General features: G+C 32.5%; 2 long non-coding RNA genes across 2 annotated transcripts; both read left to right on the top strand.

Moving 5' to 3' along the window:
- Positions 1-1,029: 1,029 nt before the first annotated feature.
- On the top strand, positions 1,030-3,496 carry LOC126666844 (uncharacterized). Its single transcript, XR_007637994.2, has 3 exons — positions 1,030-1,184; positions 2,427-2,514; positions 3,224-3,496. It is a non-coding gene; the product is annotated as an uncharacterized LOC126666844 (long non-coding RNA).
- A 5,251-nt stretch (positions 3,497-8,747) lies between these two features.
- Positions 8,748-11,214, top strand: LOC126666845 (uncharacterized). Its single transcript, XR_007637996.2, has 3 exons — positions 8,748-8,902; positions 10,145-10,232; positions 10,942-11,214. It is a non-coding gene; the product is annotated as an uncharacterized LOC126666845 (long non-coding RNA).
- The last annotated feature ends 3,865 nt before the right edge of the window (positions 11,215-15,079 follow it).

Below are 15,079 nucleotides of genomic sequence, written 5' to 3'. Positions count from 1 at the left end.
TAAATTTTTAATGTTAATATTATTTCTAACAAAAAAAAATCTTATGTGGCAAAGATTTTCTCATATTAGCGGAGTTGAGATGGAGTAATAAAAACTATTTTCCTTAACTAGATATTTCAAATTAAAATTATAAAGATTAAGCAACTTTAAAATTGTTATAAAAGAGCTTTATCGCTTTAACAATATTTATCCTGTTCGATCAGCTGAATTAGTCGAGACTCAAAAATCTCAGACTATATGTTGAATAAAAAAATTATATTTTACATCATTAATTTTGTTGATTTTTCGACTTTATAAAATTTTAAATCAATTAGAACTCTCGAATTATAACATCTTATAACATTTCAATGCTATGCTAGTTTCTTTATAATACACTTAACATAAAAAATAATGAAACGCTAAATTTAGCACATTTTATTTTGACTTAATAATTTAAAAATACTAAAGTTTTACTTTTGAGGTCAATTATAACCAGATATTTCAAAATAATCTCATTTAGTCTGATTGGTGAATTTGTGTGTCTAATCAAAATATTTTGTCAAATTTAGTTCCTTCAAGTGCTTGTCACTTTAACAAAAAGTCTAATTATTTTCAAAATTATAATCTATACGCAAACTGTAATACCCCGTAGAATTATTAGTGTCTATTTTCGTGTGTGTCCGATTTTAATTGATTAGGACCTCGAAAATAGTGAATAAATTCACGTGATGAATTTATAAGGGTAAAATGTGATTTGCTATGTGTTTGCCTTAAATGTGATTTTTGGCAATTTTACGTGTTAAAAGTGAATTTTGTGATTTTTCACTAAAAACCGTAAAAATAATTATTTTAAATATTTTTTAAAGGCCCAAAAATATTTTAACTCAGCCCATATGATATGATTTAATGTTTTTGAGTGTTTGAGAAAGTTGAGTTTATTTTGCACCTAGAGTTCGAATTATTTACAAGAATGCCATAATGGCAAACTTGTAAATAATTGAACAACCAAATAAATATCTAGATATTTTCCTAAGCTAAACTTGGTGCCCAAGTCTCTATTTCATCTTCTCCATTTTGTGGGTGCCGAATACTCCATAGCTCCCAACACAAAACCTTACACTTTTATTTTCTCTCAAAACTTTCTTCACGAAAATTGTCGGGAATATTGCGTAGATCGTGTGTGTGTGTTTGCATGTTCGTTTGAGGTATAATTTCAAGCTCAAAACCTTACTTTTAGTTGCTGATGTTGGTTAAGTGTTAGAAACATGCATAGGATGGTTTATATGTGATGTTTGATGGATAATTAGTTGGTTTTAATTACTAGTTTAATGGGTTTCGGTTTTTAAATAATTTTTCCGTGAAAATTAAATTATTTATTTAAATTTCTGGGCTGATCTATATGATGATATTTATATATGCTTTAAAGTTAAATTTTTGTGGATTAAAAATGTTAATTAATTCGGGTATTAATTTAATGGTTGGAGTTTCGATTTTTAATTGTTTTAAAGCTTAAAAATAGCTTAAAAATGGTAAATAAAGGGATTTTTAATTTCTGGAAATAAATTGGTTCATGTATGAGTTATATTTGTGGTTGATGTTAATTAAATGGTTGATGGTTAATTTTTAGCGGTTTAATAATCGGGTTTAATTTTTATTAACTCTATTCGGCTAAAATTGTTTAAAAAGGGTATTTATGTCATTTTTAATTTCTGGGCAGAAAATATTTGTGAAAAATTTATGAAATGTGTTTGATAATTATTTGTGGAGTTTAAATGATTTTTGTGTAGTGTTTTGACGGATTAATAATCGGTTTTGATTATTAATTGATATTTCGGTATTAATGGTTAAAATAATGAAAAATATTATTTTAAAATTTTGGGCTGCTGTTTTTACAAGATAAAAATTAAAAATGTATTTGAAAACAATTTTGATGAATTTCGGTATAAAAATGGCTTAAAATGGATTTTTAAGCGTTTTTAGCGTTTTTGAGTTTTCCGGCCAAAACCACCGGAATACGGTGACCGGAGTATGAGTAGAGGGGATAGAGCATGTTGGCTCAGTCCTAAACTCAGTTGGCAGCAGTTAGTGCCGAAATGTTTTTGGCAGAAAATAAGGGGGGGCCGAGCCCCGGGTCAAAAATATTTTACGGAAAAATATTTTTGGTTATTTTTGAATTGTGCTATGTTTGTTGATATTTTCTAAAAGTGTATTTTAGAAAATTATGTGAATTGAATGTGTGTTAGAATTATATGGAATTATAATTCTATGTTTATTTATTGAAAATAAATAAACTATGTGGTGTATCGTATAGAAATACGATGACGCGGAAATAGATAGTCGGAATCAAATTTGGTTTGCGATTATGTCGTTTATATGGTTGAGTCGGTCTAGAGTATATCCTAGAATTTAGAGTTATTACATTTATTAATGTTTAATCTCTAAATTAGATCCAGCGAGTTTTGTCGCGGAAACCGGCGAGCAAAGGTTTTGAATATTCGACGGGTGGTATTTTTATATTTGGAATAAGCGAGTACTGTGAGTGTGTTTACAACTTATACTGCTAAATATTAGTATTAAAAATATTGCGAACTGCTTTACATGATTTGCAAATGCTTTATTTTATTTTGAATTTAAATCGCATGAACTATTCATAATGTTGAAACCGATTTAGATTCATTGAAACGTGCTTACTATTGGGCGGCAATAGTGCTGTGTGATCACCGGTATTGCATTTAGAATGGGTTGCATGTGAATGTGCTGTGTGAATCCTGGCGACGGCCTGGAAAGTCAGGCGACGGCCTAGACTCTGTGTGAACAGATCTTCAGAGGCAACGGAATATAGACGACCAAAGGCAGTCAGCAAACTGCCGAGATCTGAGAGGTTGAACCTTTTAAAAAAGTGAAAATGGCGACGGTATATATGTACTGCCGAAATCTGTTGTATGGTGAAAAGAGTCTAAAGACCTTCACATACGTAAAATATGAATGATCAGATTTGACGGGCTAGAGTACAAAAAGAAATGAATAAATACGGCCATAAAAAGGTTAACCCGAATATGATGAAATGATGTGGAATATTTATGTTTCCTGTTTTGAAAGCATATAGGAACATGAATCATGGTTTAGGGTTTCATATGAATCGGTAATCTGGAATGCATTGCTTTCATATTAATGTTTATTAGTACATGTTGTACGCATTCACCAGTTTTTATAACTGACCCCGTTGAATTTAATATTTTTACAGGCAAGTAGTTTGAGGTGAGGATTTCCAATTTCTTGTTCCGGAAATCCCTGGATTGAATAAGTGAGAATGACTTTCCTTTATGTGTCTAGAGTTGCAGTAGCTAGAATAATGAACGGTGATACCTTTATAGTCGTTGGACTTATTTATGCTTTATATTTTATAACGCTAAACTCTGATATAATGTAATATGTGAATGCTGTGCGAAAGTCCGAGCGACTGCACTTGAATAAAATGCGGCGAACGCATCTGCATAGTGAAATGCAGTTAAGTCCATAGAGAAATGGCCTGCATAGTGAAATGCAGTAATTACCATAGTAAGATGGTATGCACACGAGATGCATGATAAACCATAGAGAAATGGTTTTGCAACTAAAATGCAATAATTAAAGAGAAAATTATGTGCATGTTTTAAATGGTAATTTTCATCAGAACGTTTTAAACTGCGATTTTAAAATGTTCAAAAATGATTTGAATTCCGCAAAAAATTTTAAGTGATTTTTAATGTATTTTTAAGGCTTGCTACGGGTTTCGGAGCAACCACTCCCATTCCCTAGCGCCGGTCTCGACGCCGAGAATCGGGTCGTGACAAAGGTGGTATCAGAGCAATGGTCGAAAAACGGGCCATTGTCGAGTTTGATATCAAAGTGATGGTTTATAATCTTAAACCATTACTAATATGTGAAAGGTGGTATCATTGTAAAATACCGTTTGGAACGTGTACCTAGGAAATTAATATATAGAGTCTACTGCAACATATAAGTTTCTGTCATGTCATTTGTTAAGTCATCATTTGTTTTAAATATTCCCAGCTGTGCTCTAGGATCGAGTCTGTATGCTTGTTAGGAGTAAGTAGAGCCTGATAGTATACGATTAGAACGTTTAGATAGATTTTTAATAGACGACGTGCTTTGATCAGAATGGCTGATCAGCATGAGGAAAACATTCAAGAGGAGAATGTTCATGATGAGGAGTCCGTTCATAACGATGCGATACGTGATGTTGGATAGAGATAGGGTGAATTCAAGGTTTATTAAGGGGCTAGGACCCGAATATATTGGATTGCTATCTGATGTAAGGAAGGATTTGGTGCAAATCATCGATAGTGCACGTCAGATGGAAAGTACTTTGATCCAATTTGGAAAGATCAATGTTTCTGGTGAGCTCGTAAGAGAAGGAACTGCTAGTTCGAATACGAATAGGTTTACTGGACCATATCGTAAAGGATTTAAGAAAGGAAAGAAAGATAGGAGGTTCAGTATGTCTGGATCAAGTTCTAGTGGACGAAGTTCAGGAGGAACGATGCCACTATGTCCAACTTGTGGAAAGAAGCATTTTGGAGCATGCTATTGGGCAACGAGAGGTTGTTACACGTGTGGACAGCAAGGTCATTTCTCAAGAGAATGTCCTATGTCTGGACCACAAGGTTCAAGTGCTAGTGTTGTTCAACCAGTGTTTCAACAACCTAGACCTGTATATCCTGCAGTGTCCGGGCAGGCACAGAACCAGAATGTGTTTAATGGACAACGTGGAAGAGGATATGGTTTTGGTAATCGTGGTGGAGGAAGGACCACAGGCGGACGAGGATCTGGAGCAACTGCTAGCGGAGGTCAGGCTAGAGTTTTTGCGATCAATCCTCAAGAGGCGAATGCGTCGAATGCGGTAGTGCAAGGTATATTTTCAATATCTTCGCATGATGCATCAATTTTATTTGATCCCGGTGCTACGCATTCATTTGTATCGTCGAGTTTTGCATTAAAACTAGGAATTCAACCTGTGATTTTGCAAAACCCACTGTTAGTAGCTACACCTGTAGGCGAAAGCATAGACGTTACTGTAGTGTATCCGTCGTGTCCTGTGTTAATTGGAGAGCGAAAGTTGCTTGCGGATTTGTTGTTGCTTAATGTCTTAGAATTCGACGTCATCCTAGGAATGGATTGGTTGTCGCAACATTATGCAAATGTGGATTGTAGAGAAAAGATAGTGACGTTCCATGTACCTGGAACTAAACTTATCTCTATACGGGGAGAGAAGTTGGAAACCCCAAAGAGTTTAGTCTCGGCTTTGAAAGCGAGAAAGATGTTAAGTAAAGGATGTCAAGGATTTTTAGCTCTGGTACGAGATGTTCAGAAGGAAGTTGGAAATGTGAATGATGTACCAGTAGTTTCGGAGTATTCTGATGTGTTTCCAGAAGAGTTACCTGGATTACCACCAGATCGAGAGATTGAATTCTGTATTGATCTAGTTCCTGGTACAAGTCCAATATCGATACCTCCGTATCGTATGGCACCAGCAGAACTAAAGGAGTTGAAGGATCAATTAGAAGAATTGATTGATCGTGGATTTATACGACCAAGTGTCTCACCTTGGGGAGCACCTGTGTTGTTTGTGAAGAAGAAGGATGGATCAATGAGACTCTGTATAGATTACAGACAACTCAATAAGGTCACAATAAAGAATAAGTATCCTTTACCCAGAATTGACGATTTATTCGATCAATTGCAAGGAGCGAGGTACTTTTCAAAGATTGATCTGAGGTCTGGTTATCATCAGTTGAAGATCAGAAATGATGATATTCCAAAGACTGCATTCAGAACAAGATACGGTCATTATGAATTTTTGGTGATGTCATTTGGATTGACAAATGCACCAGCGGCTTTCATGGATTTGATGAATCGGATTTTTAAACCGTTTCTAGATCAATTCGTGATAGTGTTCATAGATGATATCTTGATTTATTCGCGCACAGAGGAGGAGCATGCGCAACACTTAAGGATTGTGTTACAAACTTTGAGAGATCATCAGCTTTATGCCAAATTCTCGAAGTGTGAGTTTTGGTTAGAAGAGGTAGCATTTTTGGGACATGTAGTATCTCAAAGTGGGATTAAGGTAGATCCTAAAAAGATTGAAGCTGTGATGGATTGGAAAAGGCCAAGTTCAGTGACAGAAATTCGTAGTTTCTTGGGTTTAGCTGGTTATTATAGACGGTTCGTGCAAGACTTTTCTAAGTTGTCTGCACCATTAACTAAGCTAACTCAGAAGAACGCGAAGTTCATTTGGAGTGATCAATGTGAAGTGAGTTTCCAGAAGCTGAAGGAGTGTTTGACAACAGCTCCAGTTCTGGCATTACCTTCTGGTAGTGATGGACTTACAGTCTATTGTGATGCTTCTAGGATCGGGTTAGGATGTGTACTGATGCAACATGGACGAGTTATAGCTTATGCTTCTCGCCAGTTGAAAAAGCATGAAGTTAATTATCCAACCCATGATCTAGAATTAGCAGCGGTGATATTTGCATTAAAGATTTGGAGACATTACCTATATGGAGCAAAATGCGAAATATTCACTGATCACAAGAGTCTGAAATACATATTTGATCAGAGAGAGTTGAATCTCAGGCAGAGGAGGTGGATGGAGTTGCTAAAGGATTATGACTGTACGATACAGTATCATCCTGGCAAAGCTAACGTAGTGGCTGATGCGTTGAGCAGAAAATCAGCAGGAAGTTTAGCTCATGTTACTTTAGTTGAGAGGAGACCAATGATTAGAGAAGTGCATTCGTTGTTTGATCAAGGGGTTCAATTAGAGGTTTCGTATTTGGGGAGTTTATTAGCTCAAATGACGATTAAACCTACATTGAATGATCAGATTAAGGAACTTCAGACAACGGATCCTCAACTAAATCATGTTATTGCAGAAGTTCAAAAGGGAATGAACTCTGAGTATAATTTGAAAGATGGTATTCTGAAATTTGGTACAAGGGTGTGCGTACCAAATGTAGAGGAATTGAAACAGAGAATTATGATGGAGGCACATGGATCTAAGTATAGTGTTCATCCTGGTTCTACCAAGATGTATCACGATGTTAAGGAGATGTATTGGTGGAATGGTATGAAAAGGGATATAGCAGAGTTTGTTGCTAAGTGTCCGATATGCCAACAGGTGAAGTTGGAACATCAGAGACCATTTGGATTTTTGCAACAATTGCCAATACCAGAATGGAAATGGGAAAGAATAACCATGGATTTTGTCGTTGGATTGCCTAAGTCGCAACATGGTTTTGATTCGATATGGGTTATCGTTGATCGAATGACAAAGTCGGCTCATTTCATTCCGATCAAGGTTACCTATACGGCAGCGAAATTGGCACAGATTTATATTGACAAAGTGGTCAGTTTACATGGAGTTCCTGTGTCAATTGTGTCAGATCGAGGATCAGTTTTTACATCCCGATTTTGGCAAAGTCTGCAAGAGGCTTTAGGAACGCGCTTAGATTTTAGTACAACGTTTCATCCCCAAACAGATGGACAGTCTAAAAGGACTATCCAGACTTTGGAGGATATGTTAAGAATGTGCGTTTTAGATTTCGGAGGCCATTGGGATGAGTACCTACCGTTAGTAGAGTTTTCATATAACAATAGTTATCATTCCAGTATTGAGATGGCACCGTATGAGGCGTTGTATGGACGTAAGTGTAGATCTCCAATTTGTTGGGAGGAAGTTGGAGAAAGAAAGTTAACAGGAGCTGAAATAGTTCAGACTACGTCTGAGAAAGTGCCGTTGATTAAGCAACGTTTAGAAACTGCATTTAGTCGGCAAAAGAGCTACGCTGATGTGAGGAGAAAGGATATAGAATTTCAAGTCGGAGATTTTGTGTTTCTTAAAATATCACCTATGAAAGGTGTAATCCGATTTGGAAAGAAAGGAAAGCTAGCGCCGAGATATGCAGGACCTTATGAGGTTATTGAGCGAATAGGAGCGGTAGCTTATAAGTTAGCATTACCGTCTGAGATGTCGCTAGTACATCCAGTGTTTCACGTGTCAATGCTTAGGAAGTATATACCTGACCCTCATAGACTTATTCAACCTCAGGAGGTTGAGATAGACGAGGAACTATCTTATGAGGAGGAACCCGTAGAAATTGTGGATACCCAGATTAGGAAACTCCGTAGTAAGGAGATACCTATGGTAAAAGTGCTCTGGAGGAGCCGTACAATTGAGGAATGTACGTGGGAAACAGAGGCGGATATGCGGAAACGATATCCCCACTTGTTTGCTCAAGGTAATAGTTTGTTTTGAAATTCGAGGACGAATTTCTTATAAGGAGGGGTGAATGTAATACCCCGTAGAATTATTAGTGTCTATTTTCGTGTGTGTCCGATTTTAATTGATTAGGACCTCGAAAATAGTGAATAAATTCACGTGATGAATTTATAAGGGTAAAATGTGATTTGCTATGTGTTTGCCTTAAATGTGATTTTTGGCAATTTTACGTGTTAAAAGTGAATTTTGTGATTTTTCACTAAAAACCGTAAAAATAATTATTTTAAATATTTTTTAAAGGCCCAAAAATATTTTAACTCAGCCCATATGATATGATTTAATGTTTTTGAGTGTTTGAGAAAGTTGAGTTTATTTTGCACCTAGAGTTCGAATTATTTACAAGAATGCCATAATGGCAAACTTGTAAATAATTGAACAACCAAATAAATATCTAGATATTTTCCTAAGCTAAACTTGGTGCCCAAGTCTCTATTTCATCTTCTCCATTTTGTGGGTGCCGAATACTCCATAGCTCCCAACACAAAACCTTACACTTTTATTTTCTCTCAAAACTTTCTTCACGAAAATTGTCGGGAATATTGCGTAGATCGTGTGTGTGTGTTTGCATGTTCGTTTGAGGTATAATTTCAAGCTCAAAACCTTACTTTTAGTTGCTGATGTTGGTTAAGTGTTAGAAACATGCATAGGATGGTTTATATGTGATGTTTGATGGATAATTAGTTGGTTTTAATTACTAGTTTAATGGGTTTCGGTTTTTAAATAATTTTTCCGTGAAAATTAAATTATTTATTTAAATTTCTGGGCTGATCTATATGATGATATTTATATATGCTTTAAAGTTAAATTTTTGTGGATTAAAAATGTTAATTAATTCGGGTATTAATTTAATGGTTGGAGTTTCGATTTTTAATTGTTTTAAAGCTTAAAAATAGCTTAAAAATGGTAAATAAAGGGATTTTTAATTTCTGGAAATAAATTGGTTCATGTATGAGTTATATTTGTGGTTGATGTTAATTAAATGGTTGATGGTTAATTTTTAGCGGTTTAATAATCGGGTTTAATTTTTATTAACTCTATTCGGCTAAAATTGTTTAAAAAGGGTATTTATGTCATTTTTAATTTCTGGGCAGAAAATATTTGTGAAAAATTTATGAAATGTGTTTGATAATTATTTGTGGAGTTTAAATGATTTTTGTGTAGTGTTTTGACGGATTAATAATCGGTTTTGATTATTAATTGATATTTCGGTATTAATGGTTAAAATAATGAAAAATATTATTTTAAAATTTTGGGCTGCTGTTTTTACAAGATAAAAATTAAAAATGTATTTGAAAACAATTTTGATGAATTTCGGTATAAAAATGGCTTAAAATGGATTTTTAAGCGTTTTTAGCGTTTTTGAGTTTTCCGGCCAAAACCACCGGAATACGGTGACCGGAGTATGAGTAGAGGGGATAGAGCATGTTGGCTCAGTCCTAAACTCAGTTGGCAGCAGTTAGTGCCGAAATGTTTTTGGCAGAAAATAAGGGGGGGCCGAGCCCCGGGTCAAAAATATTTTACGGAAAAATATTTTTGGTTATTTTTGAATTGTGCTATGTTTGTTGATATTTTCTAAAAGTGTATTTTAGAAAATTATGTGAATTGAATGTGTGTTAGAATTATATGGAATTATAATTCTATGTTTATTTATTGAAAATAAATAAACTATGTGGTGTATCGTATAGAAATACGATGACGCGGAAATAGATAGTCGGAATCAAATTTGGTTTGTGATTATGTGGTTTATATGGTTGAGTCGGTCTAGAGTATATCCTAGAATTTAGAGTTATTACATTTATTAATGTTTAATCTCTAAATTAGATCCAGCGAGTTTTGTCGCGGAAACCGGCGAGCAAAGGTTTTGAATATTCGACGGGTGGTATTTTTATATTTGGAATAAGCGAGTACTGTGAGTGTGTTTACAACTTATACTGCTAAATATTAGTATTAAAAATATTGCGAACTGCTTTACATGATTTGCAAATGCTTTATTTTATTTTGAATTTAAATCGCATGAACTATTCATAATGTTGAAACCGATTTAGATTCATTGAAACGTGCTTACTATTGGGCGGCAATAGTGCTGTGTGATCACCGGTATTGCATTTAGAATGGGTTGCATGTGAATGTGCTGTGTGAATCCTGGCGACGGCCTGGAAAGTCAGGCGACGGCCTAGACTCTGTGTGAACAGATCTTCAGAGGCAACGGAATATAGACGACCAAAGGCAGTCAGCAAACTGCCGAGATCTGAGAGGTTGAACCTTTTAAAAAAGTGAAAATGGCGACGGTATATATGTACTGCCGAAATCTGTTGTATGGTGAAAAGAGTCTAAAGACCTTCACATACGTAAAATATGAATGATCAGATTTGACGGGCTAGAGTACAAAAAGAAATGAATAAATACGGCCATAAAAAGGTTAACCCGAATATGATGAAATGATGTGGAATATTTATGTTTCCTGTTTTGAAAGCATATAGGAACATGAATCATGGTTTAGGGTTTCATATGAATCGGTAATCTGGAATGCATTGCTTTCATATTAATGTTTATTAGTACATGTTGTACGCATTCACCAGTTTTTATAACTGACCCCGTTGAATTTAATATTTTTACAGGCAAGTAGTTTGAGGTGAGGATTTCCAATTTCTTGTTCCGGAAATCCCTGGATTGAATAAGTGAGAATGACTTTCCTTTATGTGTCTAGAGTTGCAGTAGCTAGAATAATGAACGGTGATACCTTTATAGTCGTTGGACTTATTTATGCTTTATATTTTATAACGCTAAACTCTGATATAATGTAATATGTGAATGCTGTGCGAAAGTCCGAGCGACTGCACTTGAATAAAATGCGGCGAACGCATCTGCATAGTGAAATGCAGTTAAGTCCATAGAGAAATGGCCTGCATAGTGAAATGCAGTAATTACCATAGTAAGATGGTATGCACACGAGATGCATGATAAACCATAGAGAAATGGTTTTGCAACTAAAATGCAATAATTAAAGAGAAAATTATGTGCATGTTTTAAATGGTAATTTTCATCAGAACGTTTTAAACTGCGATTTTAAAATGTTCAAAAATGATTTGAATTCCGCGAAAAATTTTAAGTGATTTTTAATGTATTTTTAAGGCTTGCTACGGGTTTCGGAGCAACCACTCCCATTCCCTAGCGCCGGTCTCGACGCCGAGAATCGGGTCGTGACACAAACCTTCAAACGAGCTAAATAGAATGCTTTTAAAAGATTTGGTTAGAATAGACTTCAAACGTAACATTAAAGAAAAATAGGTAATTAATTATTATTTTTGTTCCGTTTAAAAAAATATATCTCATTTTTACATGTCCCGCGTATTTTTTTTGTCAATTTGTACTAAACTTTTATTTTTATCCCTTTAATAATTATTAATATGTATTAAATGCAATTTAATTTAGTATACATTTAGTTTATTTTTAGGTGAGATTCCAATTGTAAATGTTTTATTAATCTTGATGTAAAATTCACTCGTTCCTTCTTAAATGAAAATTAGAAAGTACTTATCCTATTAGTTTTTCTACTTCTCTCTATTATTTGATAAAACAAATTTAAATATGTATATTGATATTCTTCAACTATATCTCTAATAATAGTTATGAGGATTCAATTAAATATGAGTTCTCTTAAATGAATTATAAAGAGAAAAGATAGATAATAATTACTTTAATGAAAAGGTTTTTTTATGTCTTTTTAACCGAAATAGAATTGATTGAAAAAAGAGAGATTAAAATACAAATATGAAAACCATATAATAACAAACAAATATACGATCTTTCAAATAGTATAATCTACAATTGAATATGAAACAATAAAAAAATACAAGTAAAGTATAATAATTGAAAAGGAAAGATTAAGCTGAAATTATGCTACCAAGCCATCATGGCGCATAATAATGAACAAAGTTCTATTGATATGAGCACATTAACTTGAATCTATTTCGAGTATTGCCAATAAACTGTTTGATCCTTTAAAATTTAAAATTTTTCAATCATGCTTTTCAAGAGGAATTCAAAAATTAGAAATACCATAAACAATATGAAATTAAATAGTAAAAACAAACAAACAAGATAATTGAAGAAAATCTTCAATGTTTTAAACTTCATGGATTATAGTTAAAATAATAAATACCTTTCGATGAACTAAGAGACTTCTTTTCTCTAATAGAATATGCCTTTTGTTTTGATATACAAGCCAAAAAAAACTTTAAAAATTCTTGATCAGATCATAGGTCCTTTACATGCAAGTCAAAAAATCTTGAACAAAATAAGATTTTTTAAAAAGTTTTTAAAAATGAACACAAAAACACAATAAACTTCATCTACGGTGTGATTATTGAAGATAAATAAAATAAAACTTAAACATTTAAAAAAATAAGGAAAAAGTAATTTTCTGTCCAAGAAGGCAAACATCATCCCTTCTTGTTGAGGTGTAGTTAGAAAGAATGAAGAAACGTTTTTTTTCAGAGAGAGTAATTTTTTTTACACTCAGGATTATTAACTGGACAAACTCTTATGTTTTTGGATAACATTTGTCTTTGTTTCATTAAAATAATCACATTATATTCTTTATAACGTTGGTTTTTTTTTCATTTTAAAAAATTTTAGCAATTACTAACAACGATTATCAATCACCGGCTACTAGCAACAGCTGATCCAAACAAACTCTGATTTATTTATTGTAAAATTGAAAGATTACAACTTTACAATATCAGATGTGGACTATGTGGAGTAAGAAAGTTTTATTTTTGCTATCAAAATGAGTGTTTTTATAATTTAAGAAAACACATGTGGAGTAAAAGAGTTTTTTTTTCTTGATCAAATCATTTTCTTTTTCTTTAAATTTATTATAAAATGTATGCTTCTCTCTCAAATTATTTTATTTCTTTGAAAAATACGAAAGATAAACTATTGTTTTGAAGAAATGATTTTAGATTTTTAGCCGGAAAATCACCTCCTCCATTTTTTTTCTTATTTTTTCCTTTTTTACTCAATAAGGTATATTTAGTTTGTTTACAATAAAACTTCATTCTTAAAGATCTCTCTTATTTTAAAATTTTGAAGAAACTATTTTTTTAGAGGCGAAGGTTCTTTTAAGATGGAAAACGACCACTTAATTTAATTAGTGAGTGTCTTTAAAAATTTAAAACTGAAAGTCTTTCTTCCACTTGAGTCGGTTGAAAGGATCTTTAACTAGATCAAGGTTGTTGGGGTTCTTGATTGTATTTACGATTCTCAACTTAAAAAAAATAGAAGAATTATAAATCTTTTAATTAGTCTATCTTTAAAAATTTGAAAAAGCTAATATTTTTTAGAAAAGATAGTTTTTATTCGGGAGTTTGAAAAGCTCTCTAGTTTTAAGTTTTAACTATAAATTAAAACCTCGTATTCACAGAACTACATTCATTGTTAATAGCCGAGTTGGTTATCTTTCGTGGAATTTTGTCTTGATTATTTTAAATTCGATTTTTTTTTATATTTTTGTATCTTCATATCTATGTTGTTTTATTTGATAGATTAAAGTTTGAAGAAGTTGAAAGCGCATAAAGGTTGATTGCATTGTGGCTTTCTTATTTGTATTTTAATTTCTCAAATGAATAAATCTATTTATAAAAAAAATTAGATGTCTTTAAAACCGGATGGACATGCCGATTGACTCGTATTAATTCGGAACTTGATGTATGTCCAATTAGATACCAAAACATAAATAACAAAAAAGCAATTGAAAATCAAATTAAACCGGTTAAACTCATTTTTTTCTCTCTAATAAACCAGTAAAACTCATTTTCCAAATCATTGCTCAAAATAGAAATTTGTGTGAGCCAACTCTACTACAAGTCTACAACTCCATCTTTCCTTTTATATAGATTCACTTCCAACAATATTTCTTTGATGTGGTCCCAAATTATTTTCTCTTGTTTATTGCTGCAGCCACAATGAAAGTAATTTTCACCATAAATGTTTTTCTAAATTTAGTTTTCTCTATTTTTTGTAGTGTAAATATAATTAAACACAATAAAATTAAATATTTATTTTTAAGTTATAGTTGTCTTTATTTTTCAATTTAAAAATTAATATATTTATATAACTTTTCCATTTAATTATCAAAATTTAAAATTGCAACCGGTCTAATTACGAACCTTTCGTGAAATTTCGGGTCGGATTTGAGAAACATTTATTAAAACCCTTAATTAGTTTGTTACTGTAATTGTATCAGTTTCCATTTCATGCATGAAGGCAAGAGAATGTAAAGTGAATAAAAACAAAATAGTACAGTCAGCTTAGTAATTGTGGTAATGAGTAAAGGCAAGTTAAAAATAGGAAAATAAATACAGCACACGTGACATAACACGACATTTTATTTTATTTTTAAATAAAAAATAAAAAATTAAAGATAAAATACTGAAAATAGTAAATTAAATTAAATTTTAAAATTGTTATAGCTAAACAATTATTCTTAAATAGAAAAAAAAAAAAGAAAAAAAACATTAAAGATATTGAGCAGAAAAATAGGAAACGTTACATTATAGGGAAACAAACAGAATTTTTTTTTATATTGTCAATATTAGAAATTTTTTTTTTATATAAATTCATTAAAGTGTTTAAATTTTAAATAACAAAATTTTGTCTTTTTAATTTTTGAGACTAGTTTGATAACTTTGGCAAAATAATCTATTTATTCAAATTATTAGACTCTAAATGCGATTTTCAATATTAATTTTAATA

Source organism: Mercurialis annua, linkage group LG2 (assembly GCF_937616625.2).
Source record: "Mercurialis annua linkage group LG2, ddMerAnnu1.2, whole genome shotgun sequence".
NCBI lineage: Eukaryota > Viridiplantae > Streptophyta > Magnoliopsida > Malpighiales > Euphorbiaceae > Mercurialis > Mercurialis annua.
The sequence above is the reverse complement of the archived record's forward strand: the minus strand, read 5'-3'. Positions and strand labels throughout refer to the sequence as shown.